This window comes from Prionailurus viverrinus, chromosome C1 (assembly GCF_022837055.1).
Source record: "Prionailurus viverrinus isolate Anna chromosome C1, UM_Priviv_1.0, whole genome shotgun sequence".
Taxonomy (NCBI): Eukaryota; Metazoa; Chordata; class Mammalia; order Carnivora; family Felidae; genus Prionailurus; species Prionailurus viverrinus.
In genome coordinates this window covers 81,481,716-81,497,824 of record NC_062568.1, presented here as the reverse complement: position 1 = coordinate 81,497,824, position 16,109 = coordinate 81,481,716, and the positions used below count along the sequence as shown (strand labels likewise).

The window sequence follows — 16,109 nt, the reverse complement described above, 5'->3', positions numbered from 1 at the left end:
TATTCGTCAATTTTAAATTTAGTTTATCTTATTATCAGATGTGTTTTGCGTTGTTTTTGTTTGTTTGATAAATCATCTTAAATCCTTTTGGGAAAAAATAAAAAGAAATACCAGTATATTCATGCAACACTTTTACTTTACATTTTTAAAAAAAATGTTTATTTTGAGAGGAGGGGAGGGGCAGAGAGAGGGGGACAGAGGATCTGGGCTTGTGGGGGGGGGGGGCTCTGCACTGACAGCAGAGAGCCCAAAGCAAGGCTTGAACTCAGGGGCCGTGAGATCACCCCTGGGCCAAAGTCAGCCGCTTAAGCAACTGAGCCACCAGGCATCCTTCAACACCTTTACTTTAGTTTTTTTTTCAATTCCCCAGGCCTTCATTTTATACCTTTTCTTCTGTAATCTATTGAGAAGAAGAAAATTTGCCACTGTCTAGTGGTATAATCCTTTCTGGGTTAGTTGTGGGGTTTTTTTTTGTTTGTTTTCTAGTTTTTGTTTGTTTCTTTTGTTTTTTATAAGGAATTTGACCATTATATTAAAAGTAAGGTGTTGATAGCTGAGCCCTACAGCTGCTACTTTCTAGCCATGTGAATTTAACTAAATTACTTAATCTTTCTTACTTATAAGAAGAGTAACACTGTTTTTTTTTTTGTGAAGGTTGTGAGGATTATATGAAATACTGTATGTACAATACATAGTACTGTATTTGACACATAGTAGGCTTTTTGTTTAAAGTCTTCAAGTGGAGGAGTGCCTGGATGGCTCAGTTGGTTAAGTGTGACTCTTGATTTCGGCTCAGGTCATGACCTTCCCGTTTAGTGAATTTGAGCCCAGGTCTGGTCCGGGTCCATGCTGACAATGCGGATCCTGTTTGGGATTCTTTCTCCTACCCCTCTCTCTGCCTCTCTCTCTGCCCCTCCCCCACGTGCATCCATGCACGTGCTCTCTCTCTCAAAATAAATATATAAACTTAAAAAAAGATTAAAAAAAATAAAAGTAAAAGTCTTCCAAGTGGAAAATGCACTGGACTTGCAGTAAAGTCTCTCTTTTTCTGCTCATTAGCTTATGAACTTGGGCAAATCATTTTACTTCTTTAGACCATATTTTTCTTCTATATAGTTTCATGGCACGACCTACAGTGTCCTTAGGATTCTAGCTTTGCTATTCTTGGATACTTAGGCTTGTCCTGAGTAAGATGTGAGAGTGGGTCCTCACTCTGTTTACACTAGGAATAGCATGAATCTATTCACCTGGGCATAGAGAGGTCTAGGGGAAGAGGATCCGGATCTGAAGCAGGGAAATGAAAAGGCCCATTGTGTTGGCCATTATGTTCTTCACTGATGTTGATTATGGTAATTTGCAAAGGTAGTAGCGTCTTCTGGAATACCCTGAATTGCTAGTGATTATAGTCCTGAATTCAAGTGGATTTCAAAAGACTTGCCATTATGGATGCTGTTCTCTGTAGTGAATGGTTTATAACGGGCTGCTTGGTGAATACTTGGAGTGGTAGCTGTGGGACAAAGGGAGCTGCTGCTGCTGGTCAATGACCTTGTTCACCATTGACCACATTTGGTTCAGTCGTGGAGTCAATCAGAACAAGTGTCTGTGCCCAAGACATGGTTTCTATTCAGGAACTATTGGGCAATAGGAGACCCCCAAAGCAGGAGGAAGCTCACTTATCAAGAAGATAAATAAGGGTTTATAATGGTTGATGCAGATGAAGAATCTACACTGAAATTCACACTCATAGCAATTCATCAAGATTCAGGGGTAGCTTTGTGGTTAAGGGCACAGCCTTTTTTAGTGTGTGGTTTCAGCCAAGTTATTTAATCTCTCAAAGCCTCAGTTTCCTCATATCTTAGAGGGATAGTGACACCTCATATAGTTGTTCCAAGGAGATAATGTAAATGCTGAGATATTAGTTATTATATTATTATTAAAACTATTATTATTAAAACTATTAGTGTTGTTATAAACTGCAAATTCACAGTGGGCTTTAAGGTTCTGCCCTAATCTAATAAACTGTACAGACTATAAGAATGAATGTTAACAACAAACCATTAGATGATCAAATGATTGGAGAAGAGTACATAGCAGAGAAAAAAATTCTAATAAATTTTTGAGTCAGTGCATCATGCCCATTAACTTTTTTCCTACCATTTATTCCTGGGAACTTACTTTCAAAAGGTAGCCATCTACCTTTGCTTTTGATTGATTTCATTCTTTTTACATGGAGGTGGGATTATAAATTAAAGACACTAGTTTCTATTAACTTCCTTCATTACTCTGTAATTCCTTTTGTCTACTTATTGTGAAGTTTCTGTCTCCTGCCTTTCTGTGGGATGAATATAAATTTGCTCACCCTGTTCAAAGAGAAAGCATTATGACCCTGAATCCTAAAAAGTCTTTATTTTATCATATAATTTTTTAAAAGATGATTAAAAAGAAATGGGTACCTGGGTCACTAAGTCAGTTAAGCATCCAACTCTTGATTTCAGCCCAGGTCATGATCCCAGGGTTGTGGGATTGAGCATCTCATTGGGCTCTGCACTAAGTGTTGGAGCCTGCTTGGGATTCTCTCTCTCTCTCTCTCTCTCTCTCTCTCTCTCTCTGCCCTTCTTCCCTGCTCTCTCTCTGTCTCTGAAAAAATAATAAAGTAAATAAATAAATAATGGTAAAAAATTAACCAGAGTAAAATGTAAAACAAACAAACAAACAAACAAAAAACCCAGGAGAAAGTGAGTGTTAAGATATTGTGAAATTATTGTTACAAAAACAGAGAAACCACTAAAAATTAGTCTGGTTTAGATTCGAGTATTTTTGTCTGAATGGACTTCAGCTTTTGCTTGGTCCACTGAAATTCATTGAATTCAGTTAAAATTTGAGATTTCAAATGGTAACAATGTGTAGTAACAGAACACAGCACCTGGGAGTGGTGGTTTTCTTGTGTTTCACTCTTTGAATCTTTCAGAAGAGAAGTGAAATTCTATAATCCAAATTTCATTGATTTATTTAGTTCTGACATGCATTTTCATGTGCAGTTTCTCTTATATCATATGTAAGTCCATTTGGAGTTGAAAACTTTATAGATAATCTTGCAGTCAGTATATTCATAGAAAAGAAATTAGGACTAAAATCCAAGATCTTGGCTGCCTAACACCTAAAAATAAGGATATCCTTAATTCAGTTTTTAAAAGATGTTCTGTAATCGTTCATTATTGAACTAATGCACTAGTTTTTTTTTCAAGCAGTTTTACTACATTATTTTATTTAAACATTTTTTTAACTGTGGTAAAAAAATAACATGAGATTTGCCATCTTAACCATTTTGAGTTAACTGCAGTTCTGCAGTGGTAAGTGTAGATTCACATTGTTATGCAATAGAACTCCAGAACTTTCTCATCTTGCAAAACTGAAACTCTACACTCATTAAACAAGAACTCCCCATTTTCTCCTCCCCCAAGCTCCTGCTCCATTCAGATTCTAAGTGAAGTATGTATATGTTTTGTGATTATAGTTTGATGAGGCCAGAGGTCATTCAGGTGGATTGCAAACTGTAGGGCACTGTGCTCTTACTTGAAAGTAGGAAACAAAGGTTCATAGTTAGCATTTTTATTAGTTGAACTATAAGATACTACTTAATGGCACATATGAAGTACTTGAAAAGCAGGCATGCCACATAATTTTTTTAAAGTTTATTTTTGAGAGAGAGAGAGGCAGAGAGAGAGGAAGAGAGGAAGAGAGAGAAAATCCTAAGCAGGTTCTGCACTGGCACGTTGTTCACTGCAGAGCCCAATGTGGGGCTAGGTCTCATAACCCTGAGATCATCACCTGAGCTGAAATCAAGAGTTGGACACTTAACCAGTGGAGTCCCATCACTCATCCAGGCTCTCCATCACTCATAATTTTAAGTAGTAAAGTTGAAAATCAAAATCAAAACCAAAACTGGAATAAGACAGAAAACCTCGATAATGAAGGAGGGTAACTTTTGAAATATAAAAATAATTGAGACGTTGCAAAATTATTTTCTGTTGATATTTTTAGAAAGGAAAATATTCATTTGAATATTGTGGTTTTGTGGAGGTACTACCAGCATGCGAAGGAATATGTTAATAGGTCCTGAGCTAGCCCCCCTTTCCTGGACTTTTCAAAGCTATGCTTAAGAAGTCTGATGTGGCCACAGTATAAGGCAAAATCTAGAAGGAGGAAATGTTGGAATGTGGGTAGTGATATCTTAGAGCTCTAATTTGCTTGACTGAAAGCAATTTTTAAATACTCAAAGTCCGGGTTGGGAAACGAAAATGGTGGAAGAGGTTTAAGTGCCAGAGAGAGTGAGGCCCCAACACCCTGGTGCAATTCTCCATAGTGATGAGATGTCATCTTATTGGCTACCTACTAGCATCATCTTCATAGCCTCCATGCTCTAAAATGATGGGCACAATATGGGAAGTTAATGATATTGATGATGATGATGATGATGATAATGATGGTGATGATGGCATTGGTGTGATCCTGAGAATAGCAGTCACCCAAACTCATGGATGCTCTATTCTTACCTAAGGTATCTTGCCTGATACGTCCCAGATTTTGGGAACTCAATGTTTGATGACACTCCTTAAGCCTCTCCAGGATTAAATTTATAGATCTCATGACTCACAGTTGTTTAAAACTTGGTTCTAGTGTGTTTCAGGTACATTTTACATTAAACAGGTTTTTATGTGTCAATCTGGGAACTTAATTATCATTTATAAACTTGTTTCCTTGCTAAAAATGTATTTTGAGTCCAAAACAAATAAATTAAAATTTTTAAGGAAACGACCCTTTTTAAGTAGGAAATTGTTTCAATTTGTTCTTGTAATTCTATATCAGCATTTAATAAAATATTTTAATTTGGTTTTGGAATGAAAGCTATAGCTTAATTTTAATAATGGAGGAGAACAGTAGGGTAGCTAAAAAATGAACAGTATTACATATATTAAGCTCTTGATACATATTGGTTGAATTAATTAAATACAAAGTCATTTGTATTTAGTTATTTGACTTTGAAATGCAGGATAAGAGTTTTTAAACTTCAATGGAATTTTATAATGATACTTTTCTTATTTCTATATTAACATGAATTTTCACATTTCTGAACTCACATGTTTTGCCTACTCTGGCCTTATTCTGTGTAGTGGGGAGAGTTAACCTAAAACTATAAGTATGCTTCAAGCAGTCTACAGATCCAAGCATAGATCATCAAATATAAATGATGTTAATACTACTTAGGTAGTAATAAGCTACAGGAAAATGTGATAGAGAGGAATAAGTGTTTATAGTGAGTCACTTAACCAGATCTTGGTTGCCAATATGCTGTTGAGATTTTTTTTAAGGTTCTTCCTATGGTTGAATGTATAGACATAACCCCACTATTAATTATAACATACTGGCGGGGCACCCGGGGGGTTCGGTCAGTTATGTGTTTGACTCTTGATTTTGGCTCAGGTCACAGTTTGCGAGACTGAGCCCTACATCACATAGTGTGGAACTTGCTTGGGGTTCTCTTTCTCCCTCTCTCTATCCCTTTCCCACACTTGTGCTCTCCCTCCCTCTCTCTCTCTCTGTCTCTCTCAAAATAAATAAACTTAAAAAAAAGACTAAATATTTTGGTATATGAAATAAAACTATATGTTACATCTCCTACCTCGTTTCTTGCTTTAAGTGATCAGCTGATGTGGTCTGTAGGCCTGGGCTTTTTCCTTTCTCAAAGTCCCATTTGATTTTCTCTCTCTCTCTCACAGTTGCTAGAAACAGGCTTCCTGGTTGGATGAAGACCATTTTTAAGGCAAGTACATGTGCATGGCTACACTCCTCTATTAGGACCTACACCAGAGTTAATACAGTGAGGACACTCTTTCACCCAAATGGTCATATATCCCTTGGGGACATTAAACAGTGTGGAAAGGGTCCAGGGAACACTACAAATGGCACCAGATTAGAACCCTAGAGACCTTGTGGATAGGTATAAGGAAATGATAATAATTTCATCAATATTTACAAATAATTAAATGTTTTCCATGTGCCAGGTGCTATATGCATCATCTTGTTCAGTCCTCACAAAACCTTGTAAGGTAAATCTTCTGATTAATCCCATTTTAAGATAAAAATAACCAGCAGAGAAACTCAGAGGTTTAGAGAAGTTAAATCATATTCCTCAAGCTAATGCAGAAAGGAGAATAGACCCAGAGTTCACCCGAAGATTGTCAGACCCCAACACATATATGTCAGTTATTCTGCTGGTGTTTGCTACCGTGGTGGTGGTGGGGGGGGGTTTGAGAAGACAAGGTTACTGTTCTTTGGGTGAACGTTTTGCCCAGTTATTGCCAATTAATTAGGTGTGAAGTTCTTTGCGTTTTCTCACTTGTTCTGTTTTCTTCTTCTTTTTCACCTCTGGTCGTTTTCTCCCCACTTCCCATGTCACTTCCAAGTTGGTAGTGGAGGTCATGATTCCTGTCCATTCTCTCCTCTCACCACAGAACCTGGATTCATCTGGGCAAAGGAGCCAAAAACATGGTAGTCAGTCAGTTTCTCTTTCTACGTGCTTTAGCCTAGTTCTCAGGGTGAATTTAGATGAGGCATACTCGAGGATATCCATGAGTAATAACTATAAGCTTTGTCATAGATAACTGTATCGGGTGTGTTTAAATGTACAACTCTGTTTTTCTATTATTATGTGATATTTCACGTTGACTTGTCAAACTGAAAAATACCCATATTGATTTTGCAGAAAGCTTCACATGTGAGATAAATGCACTCAGAGACTCCTCACAAGTAGCTCTTTGGAGCTTCAGATGTGAAATGGATCATTCCTCAATCTGTAATAGACCCTTCTGTGAAGCTCTTCAATCAAACCTGAGAATTCAAGGTGAAATGGAGGGGAGACCGGGAAACCCCTACAGGGGGATTTGAGCAAACTTGCTGAGAAAGGAACCCGGCGGTGTTCGCTGCCTCTTTTTTTTTTTTTTTTTCAGTTTTTTTCTCGAGAGTGGGAAGGCTGTCAATCAATTTGTGACCTTACCCACTGCTTGTGTGCAATACCTGGGCACAAGGAGACAAGCTGTGGAGGTGCTTGGATAGGTGCTGTCACATGCACCTTTGATTTCTTTCCACCTGTCCTTTTTCTCTGACAGTATTCAGATTATTTTTAAAGCGGCTATTTGATACAGATTTATTACACAGAGTTTCTCTTTCCCCCAAATTATTTATATCATTATATTTGAGAGGGTGAAAATTTTCTTGTGAGAACAGCATTCGTAATCTTTTTAAAAAAGTTAGTGATGTATAATAACCAGTTTAGTTGGAAAGAATTGTCATAGTTTGTGAAGTAGTAGTCCTGGTAAGTGCATCTTATTTAGGAATCACGTTTGCAGATCATGTAATGACTTTTAATTAGTTTCTTGCCAGTAAAGCAATAAGACAAGAGTCACCCCTAGTAAGGAAAACAGCATCTTCTGAAATGAGTTTTTGTGCCACATTTAAAAAAAATGTATTTGGGGGCACATTTGCAGTTGGACATTTCTAGGTTAATTAAAAAAAACAAAACAAAACAAAAAAAAAACAACCCTGAAGAATTTTCAATGGGGAGCAGGGAGTCCTGACACCAAACTTAGAAAAACTATGCTTTGGAATTTATGTTCAAATACAGAATATGTTTGATTACAGTTTCTGATGCTCAAGCTGCTAGGAAATGATTGCTATCCCCTCACTGTATCAGAGTTTTCCTAAGCCATCGAGACGATGTTGTTTGTAAAGCTCGCATATTAGTATAATCTTAAGAGCATATTAATTGCCCGGGAGGTTTATGTATTTGTTCTGCACATGTGATTAAAGATCACGGCAGCTTATACAGCATAATTTTAGAGATGGAGAAAACGACTATTGTAATACTTGCTACTCTCAGTTTCCTCTACAGCAATGCCCTTACACCTTTCTTTTTCAGGCGTTTTGTAGCATCCTAAACAGAAGGATATTGAAGGGAGCTGATTCTGCTTTGATCCTTGTGCTTGTTGTCAAAGCGCTTGGGATTGAAGAGACTGTTGGCTACAATTGACTGTGACAATTAGGAGATGATCAGAGCCCTAGAGTGGAGCACTTAAAGGGTAATTTACATGTCAGTTTGTCGAATAAAAAAAAAAAGATATTCAGCTAAGATTTTTTTTTTTTCCCCTCAGAGCCTTGTAAACTGCAATTTGTGCTCTGGTAAGAAAAACCTGGCAGAGGAGTTAGGATAGCCATTACCATTTGAAAAGAAGCAATCATAAGGCCGCTGCTGAGCCCTTTGTCCACTAAAAATGCTGATTTGCAGGCAGTGAGTGAAAAAGTGGAACCATCACTAAATAAAACCTTGAGCTAGGTAACTACCCCCATGGCTTTTGGGGGCTTTTATTGTTGGTTAAAGGTGTTTTTAAAAAACGTATCTTAAATCCTATACTTATGATCATTATAACATTGTTATTGGTCATGAATGTCCTTTCCTAAAAAAATAACATAAAGGATACATTGAGGAAGTGGTAGGTGGAACACAGGCCAACAGTGAATTGAAAGGCTGATGCTGGCTATCGGTTGTATCTGACTCTCACCCCTTTGTACAGCACCACGATTTTCCTCCAGTCAATCCTTTACACTCTATTTTCCCCCTGCCGTATCAGTGTGCTCCTAGATTTTCCCAGTTTTATTTATACTCCAATTTTAATGTGGGAACTGCATTTCTAACCATCACATAGTTAGCCTATTTGGGTGTACTTGGCTGAAGATACAATGTACTTTCACTCGTGATTTGCTATTTATGTGGTCATCTCTACACTCTTCTGTTAGGTAATCCATATGCACAAGTAAAAAGAAAAATAGCTAGAAAGTGAAAAGAGGATAATTGCCAGTAAATATGATGATAGCAATTATACATCACCCATTTAATTGTCAAATAAAAAAAATTAGTTATTTCAAAAACTTTTGAGTCTTCCGCCTTCCCTGGAAATCATTAATAAGAATAATAGTAATAATAATTAATGGTCACATGTAATTGCAAAAGTTTCATTTGGAAAGTTATCTAAAAAAGAAGTTAATGTGCTCGGGCGTCTGGGTGGCTCGCTTGAGCGTCTCTTGATCCAGGGTCATGATCAGGTCATGATCCCAGGGTCATGGGATCAAGTCCCACATTAGGGTCTGCACTGAGAGTGAAACCTACTTGAGATTCTCTTTCTCTCTCTCTCTCTCTCCCTCTGTCCCCTGCCCTGCTTCTGCTCTCTCTCTCTCTCTAAAAATTAAAAAAAAAAAAGAATTTCTAAAAAAAAAAAATAAAAAAGAAGTTAATATATCAACCCAACCATCCTGTGCAGACTTACTCAAATTTGATGTGTATATTTAATTCAGAGATACACATTAACTTTCAATGGCAGATACATTTTATATTCCATTTTTTGGATACTTAGCTACGGTGAAGGGCGTTTGAAGAAAGGCAGCCGGTTAGAAATGAGTTTGTCTTTCTCCTGAAACATCAGGCTTTATTGCTGAGAGCTAATGGCACACATGGCCTTCAAACGCCAAACTTTCCAACAGCCTACTGATGTTGGCTTCACGTCCTTCATCTGGACACTCATGTCCGGTTTTAAGGCTATCCTGCCATTAAAGACACTCACGTCTCCAAATAAGAGGGCTTCATTTCTCTTCATTTAGGTTTGAGACCTTAACAACATTTTTTTTCCCCCCTAAGGGATGCCTTCCAAAAGGACTGGCGTTCTACTTGCGGAGGTTTCTGAAAATCACAAAAGTCAGTGTGGAACTGATTGAGAGAAGTCAGTAATTCATACACAGACACTGGCGCCTCCTCTGACTGCTTTACTGGAAGTCCCTGAACTTCTTATCCAGTTGTTTTAACTCTACTTTTCCTTGTGTGCATGCCCCCCTTGCAAAGAAGAACACACAAGCAAGGAAAAACTAAGAATGAATAGGTTAGTAAGTGCAAAGAGGATAATGAGAGAGGGAGTCAGGGAAGGTTTGGGCTTCCTTTGCGTGTGTCTGCGGAATGCAGGCAATGGTAAATCTGTATCAAAAATCAGGCACAGCAGGAGGTGTTCGTCTCCCAGGTAATGGGTAAATGATGAGCAGATGAGCCGTCCTTGTATCGATTTAAGCATTTTGTTCCAGCCAGTCACAATTAACTTTGATTTGTTTTTACTTTCCTCTTATAGGTTTGCATTTAAAACGCTCTTGGAGCACTAATTGTATGAAATTCTGGTAGCTGCACATTCTCTTTTTGGAGAGGTAATGAGTGAATGAATGAAAAGGCAGGGATCATTTGCCATTCTAAGAGCGGGGATTGTCAGAATATTTCTACTTGACTGAAATTGTTTTGGAAGGTGAGCTGGAACAAGAATCTTGCAACTAAAATGACGTTACTCTGCATGTGGTTTTGGGATGTTTCTCTTCTCTGCAGAGCTGCTCTGGGACTTGGAAGTTGACTTAGATTTTATTTATAAGGTGAATCCTGTGAAAACATTTTAAAGTACGCATCTTTGAGTCTTAACAAGTAGGCGGGAGTCTTTGGAAAGCTCATTTGGAATTATTTGAAAAGACTTTTCCTGTTACTATCACAGTGTTTTTTCAATATACAGATTGCCAGGTTGTGACAAAATAAATTATTGAAAGCTTTGAAAAGTTTTTAGAAATGTGCCCAAGGAAACAATATGCAAATCGTTAGAGTTAATTCACATGTCAATTTATTGAAATGTTGCTGCTACTGAGGAGTCCAAGAACCTTTAGCACAACATTCCAGAACATTTACAATCTTGTTTTAACGAGTAGCTCTTTCTTTGTACTTGTTTGGACGAAGCAACAGAGTTGCCAGATAGAGCAAATAAAAATAAAGAATTCCTAGTTAAATTTGAATTTCTGATAAATAATGAATATTTTTTTTCAGATGAGTTGTGTCCCATGCAATGTTCCCATTTTATCAGGAAGCCCTAGGTGGCACTCTGATTGGATAGAAATTGCAACCATGCATTGAATGGACAATCTAATTATTTATAAATTATAAATTGTCACATAAATCATTTTACCTTTCACTGTCAGATTAGATAGGCCAACGAGCTTGCCCCTTTCAAACAGAAACCAAAAGGCTTTTTAACTCATTAATGCTGAGTTTAATTTTCTCCATCGCGTTCCCTGCACAAGCTGTGACTCGTCATTTCAAGTATATAGTAATTTCTGCCTGACTAATACAATGGAGACCTCAGAGGACGTGGCTGAGGAGTCTGGCTTAGCCACATTGGTCAGGCTTTGACTGGAGTGTTTCCTGGTTACGGGGCTAGAGAATGGATGATGCAGTGAGAATATCTTATCTTTGACCAGCCACATCTTTCCTTTTGTGGCAATAGTATGACTACATAGGTAACCAAGTTTGGAATTCCTGTGACTCTGATCCTAGTAGCATCTTCTGGGAAAGGAAGGATTCTGTATCCTTGAACTGTTACTTTATTGTATTTAACTTGATTTGCTATAATCTGGTTGCCATGGAAGAAGCTAAGCTAGGGGTGCCTGGGTGGCTCAGTCAGTTAAGCATCCAACTCTTGGTTTTGGCTCAGGTCATGATCTCACGGTTCATGAGATGGAGCCCAGCATCGGGCTCTGTGCTGGAGCCTGCTTGGGTTGTCCCTCCCTCCCTCTCTCTCTGTCAAAATAAATAATATAAACTTAAATTTTAATGTTTATTTATTCTTGAGAGGGAGAGAGACAGAGAGTGAGCAGGGGAGGGGCAGAGAGAGAGGGAGACACAGAATCGGAGGCAGGCTTCAGGCTATGAGCTGTCAGCACAGAGCCCGTCGCTGGGCTTTAACCCACAAACCACGAGATCGTGACCTGAGCCGAAGTCAGATGCTTAACCGACTGAGCCACCCAGGTGCCCCTAAATATGTAAACTTTTAAAACAAAATAGGAAAGAAGCTAAGCTAGAACTGAGAGAAAATCATATATCTGCTTTCTCTTTGAACCCAGCATTCAATTCTGTCACAGTTTGAGCTGTTATAACAAAGTATCATAGACTGTGTGGTTTATAAACAATAGACATTTATTTCTCACAGTTCTGGAAGCTGGAAGTTTCAGGTCAGAGTGTGGACACGCCAGGCCATAAGGAGAGCCCTCTTCCACATTTGCAGGTGTCCATCTCTGTGTGGCCTCAGACAGTGAAGGGCAGGAACTCTGATCTCTTTAGTCCCTGATAAGGGCACTAATCTCACTGCAGAGCACTCCACCCTCATGACCTTACTGTCATGTTCCAGAGGTCCCACCTCCCCATACCATCACATTAAAGGTCAGGATTTCAACAAATGGATTTTGGGGGGATGCAGACATTCAGTCTGTAACAATTTTTCACTGTCTTGATGCTTTTCATGGTCTGTCAGTAAGACTATTTGTGGGGCGCCTGGGTGGCTTGGTCAGTTAAGCGTCTGACTCTTGATTTTGGCTCAGGTCATGGTCTCATGGTTTGTGACATCGAGCCCCATGTTGGGCTCTGCACTGACAGCGTGGAGCCTGCTTGGGTCTCTCTCTCTCTCTCTTTCTCTCTCTCTCTGCCCCTCTGTAGCTCACACTCTCTCTCTTTCTCAAAATAAATAAATAAAGTGTTGTTTTTTGTTTTTTTTTTAAAGAAAGACTATTTGTGCAGAAAAGTTTGCAGTCCTGTCTCTCATCCTCTAAGCCCTCTTTGATTTCAGTTGTAGCTTCGGTGGATATTTCCTCCTAAGTGCAGTCCTCCAGAACATTGTTGGAGTCTTCCTAATTTCTGCCTCAGAGCCTCTTCCAGAACTGCAGAAGCCTGCTCAATGCTTCTTCAAGTTTAGCATGGAAATGTGTGGGAGAGTTAACACCCTCAAGGGCAGCCCAAACTGGGGGGGAGACAGGAGTCTGGGGATCAATGTTTCAGCCACCTACCTTTCAGACAAGGCAGTTCTGAGAAGCACTCGGCATGGTCCTCAGAGGTGCTTTCTTCAACAGCAGGAATCTTAGGTTCCCTTATGGTACATTGTTTGGATTTTCCACCAACCCTACTTTATTCTCTCCATGCTCTCGAATTCCTTGTCACAGGCTCTGTTTCAGGGCAACCCCAGCTCAGACACCCCTGATGCTACCTCCTTCCCAGCACCATGGTCCTCTCCTTGCTCTGGGTCTAGATACTTTGCTTCCTTAGTTCCATTAAGGTTTCCTTTTCTTATTATTAGAGGAAGACAGTTCTGCCACTGTCCCTTCTATTAAAATGGAGTCATATTGCAATCACATCATGCATATTCACCTCACCCAAGGTCCAGTACAATTAAAGTCACTTTTAATTGAACACACACCCCATGTGAGGGCATACGCTAAGGGACCCATGAATATTGTTTCATTTAGTCCTTAGCACATCACCAAGAAAGAATCAGTATTTCTGTTTCACAGATGAAGAAACTAAGGCTCAGAAAGACTAAGAGGTTTCTTTCTTTCTTTTTTTTAATGTTTATTTTTGAGAGAGAGAGAGAGCACAGGCAGGGGAGGGGCAGAGAGAGAAGAAGACACAGAATCCAAAGCAGGCTCGAACTCATGAACGTGGGGCTCGAACTCACAATCCATGAGACTGTGACCTGAGCCGAAGTTGGACACACAACCGACTGAGCCACCCGGCTGCCCCGAGAGATTTCTTTCAAGACCACAAAGCTAATGGGTGGTAGAATAAGCATTAAGTTCTGACCTATCTTACTCCAAAGCCCATTTTTTAAATCATTGTCCTATAGAGCTCACCATATAACACTCTTAGAAATTAAAATTTCCTTGCCAAATACTAATAAGAGCAGCTAAAGAGATGACTGGATAGGAGGGAAGGACAAAAATTGGCTTGTACCAAATAAGGCAAATTATTTTTAAAAAAGCTTCTGCTCTTTTGCTCAGGCCTGTGGTGCCAGCAAGGTGGGAAAGGGTAGTGGTCTTCATACTTCTGGGAAGCTGTGTCACCACCGGTGAGATTGGAAGTGGCATGGTGAATGGTACAAGAAAGCTCATTTGGGCACAGCCCTGAAGGCGAAACCTTTTGGGGGTACTTCCCGTGCAAAGAGAATTGTAGTAGAAAATTGTACTGGAAAAACTAGGTGTTGAAGCCACACAGTCAAATTCTGCCATTAGAAAGTGTGTCAGGGTCCAGCTGATCAAGAACAGGAAAAAAAAAAAAAATCACAGTCCTTTTCTTGAATGATGGTCGCTGGAGTTTTATTGAGGAAAATAGTGAAGTTCTGGTTGCTAGATTTGGTCACAAAGGTCATGGTGTTGGTGACATTCCTGGAGTCTGCCTGAAGGTTGTTTCATTCATTCATTCATTCATTCATTCATTTGAGAAATAGAGCACAAGAGAGGGAGAGGAACAGAGGAAGAGAGGGAGTGAATCTTCAGCAGACTTCATGGTCAGCGTGGAACCTTACGTGAGGCTCAATCCCATGACCCTGGGATCATGACCTGTCCCGAAATGAAGAGTCAGACACTCAACCATCTGAGCCACCAAGGCACCTGTAAGGTTGTTCAAATAGTCAATCTCTCTCTTTTGGCTGTATATGAAACAAGAAGGAAAGACCAAGATCTTAAATTTGGTTCATGAAATATGGCAGTAATAAATATTCATATGCCAACAGAAAGCAAAAAAGCCTCCTTTATCAACTTATGACTGAACAATAATTTGGAGTATTGGTTTCTTCATGAGACCTGGAGCTCCACTACTTTCTATCTTTTCCGGCTCACAGTGCCTTACACATGGCAGGACTTGATGAGTATACACTGAATGAATTAATTGTAGTATTATAGGATATAGTTTAAAGTGACTTCAGACAGCTCCAATTTTTAGTCATCTGCTTTACTAAACAATGGACTTTAGCATCTTTTAAGATTTGTTACCTGAAAAAAGTAAAAGTTCCAACAGTGTCATATAATTTAAGACAGTGTCTAGAATAATGTAATAACATGGTTCTCAATGAAATATGGTGACTTCAGGTAATTTAAGACTATTGGAGGCAAAGGGAAGGGGAAAGATTTCATCTGATGTTACAATATGCACATGATTAGAAAGGTCTGGGTGTGCTAGATTGCAAAGGTCAAGTGAAGCCTCTGTGGAGACAGGGAGAGGCTACTCAGAACAGCCTGGAGAAGATCTGTTCTCCACTTAGAAAAGAATGAAAGGGTTAGTAGCCCTTCTTTACAACTTAGCTTGGGGGAAATGGTTCCTCTGTCTGACTGTCTCAATCTTCTCAAAGTTAACATATTTCATAACTATTATAATTTTGACCTCCTTATGAACTGACTACATGTTGGGATCAATTCTATAAACCTATCATCTTTATCCCATTGCATCCATTGATGTAGAGGTGGGGGTTTACCCATACAAATCTTCCCAACTTTTTAGTGGTAGAACATCACATTCTGTGACGGGATGCAACTATGTGACAGTTTCTAAAGACTTCATGAGGTTGTTTAGAACAATACAAGAGATGTGTATGTGCAATTTCTATTCGTGCTTGTTGGTTAGTTAGTTTCTTGTGGCAACTATAGTAACTGGTAGGCCCTCAAGTGTGAAAGCAGAAAGTACCACAATCTCAGGGCCATCATCACTGGCAGCATTACCTACACCAAGAAAATAATATCAGATGTACTGGATCGTTCCATGGTTACTAATGGAAGCTATGTAACAAGAAAAAGTCGGTTTTGTCTATTGGATGGCAGACGATAAAAGAGGAGTCTAGTGTTCTGGCATTCAACATACTGGATGAAACTACTTTCACACAGATTCCATAGAAACTAAAGGAACCTCTCAGTATGGGTATAAATGTCTAAAATTCTACTCGAAGGATTTTTTTTTAAAGTAAGCTCTAGGTGCAAGGTGGGGCTTGAACTCATGACCCTGAGATCACGTGTGGCATGCTCTACTTTCAGAGCCAGCCAGGAGCCCCAAAGGATATATTTTTTAAGTTCTTCGTACATGAGAACCAAACTTCTTCTTGCCTACAGATTATTTTGACTGGCTGAATTTTAATGGATAACTTAAAATGTAAGTAACATAAAAGAATATGATT

At 39.0% G+C, this 16,109-nt stretch overlaps 1 long non-coding RNA gene across 2 annotated transcripts in view; it reads left to right on the top strand.

Annotated features, from left to right (window-relative positions):
* The first annotated feature begins 6,767 nt into the window (after positions 1-6,767).
* LOC125173471 (uncharacterized) overlaps positions 6,768-16,109 on the top strand; it is a 40,183-nt gene continuing 30,841 nt past the window's right edge. Inside the window, exons 1-4 of one of the 2 annotated variants that reach the window (XR_007155040.1) lie at positions 6,768-6,901; positions 7,976-8,135; positions 10,224-10,391; positions 15,970-16,084. This is a non-coding gene — a long non-coding RNA (uncharacterized LOC125173471). The remainder of the gene's footprint in view (positions 6,902-7,975; positions 8,136-10,223; positions 10,392-15,969; positions 16,085-16,109) is intronic. The other variant, XR_007155039.1, reaches the window with a different exon arrangement.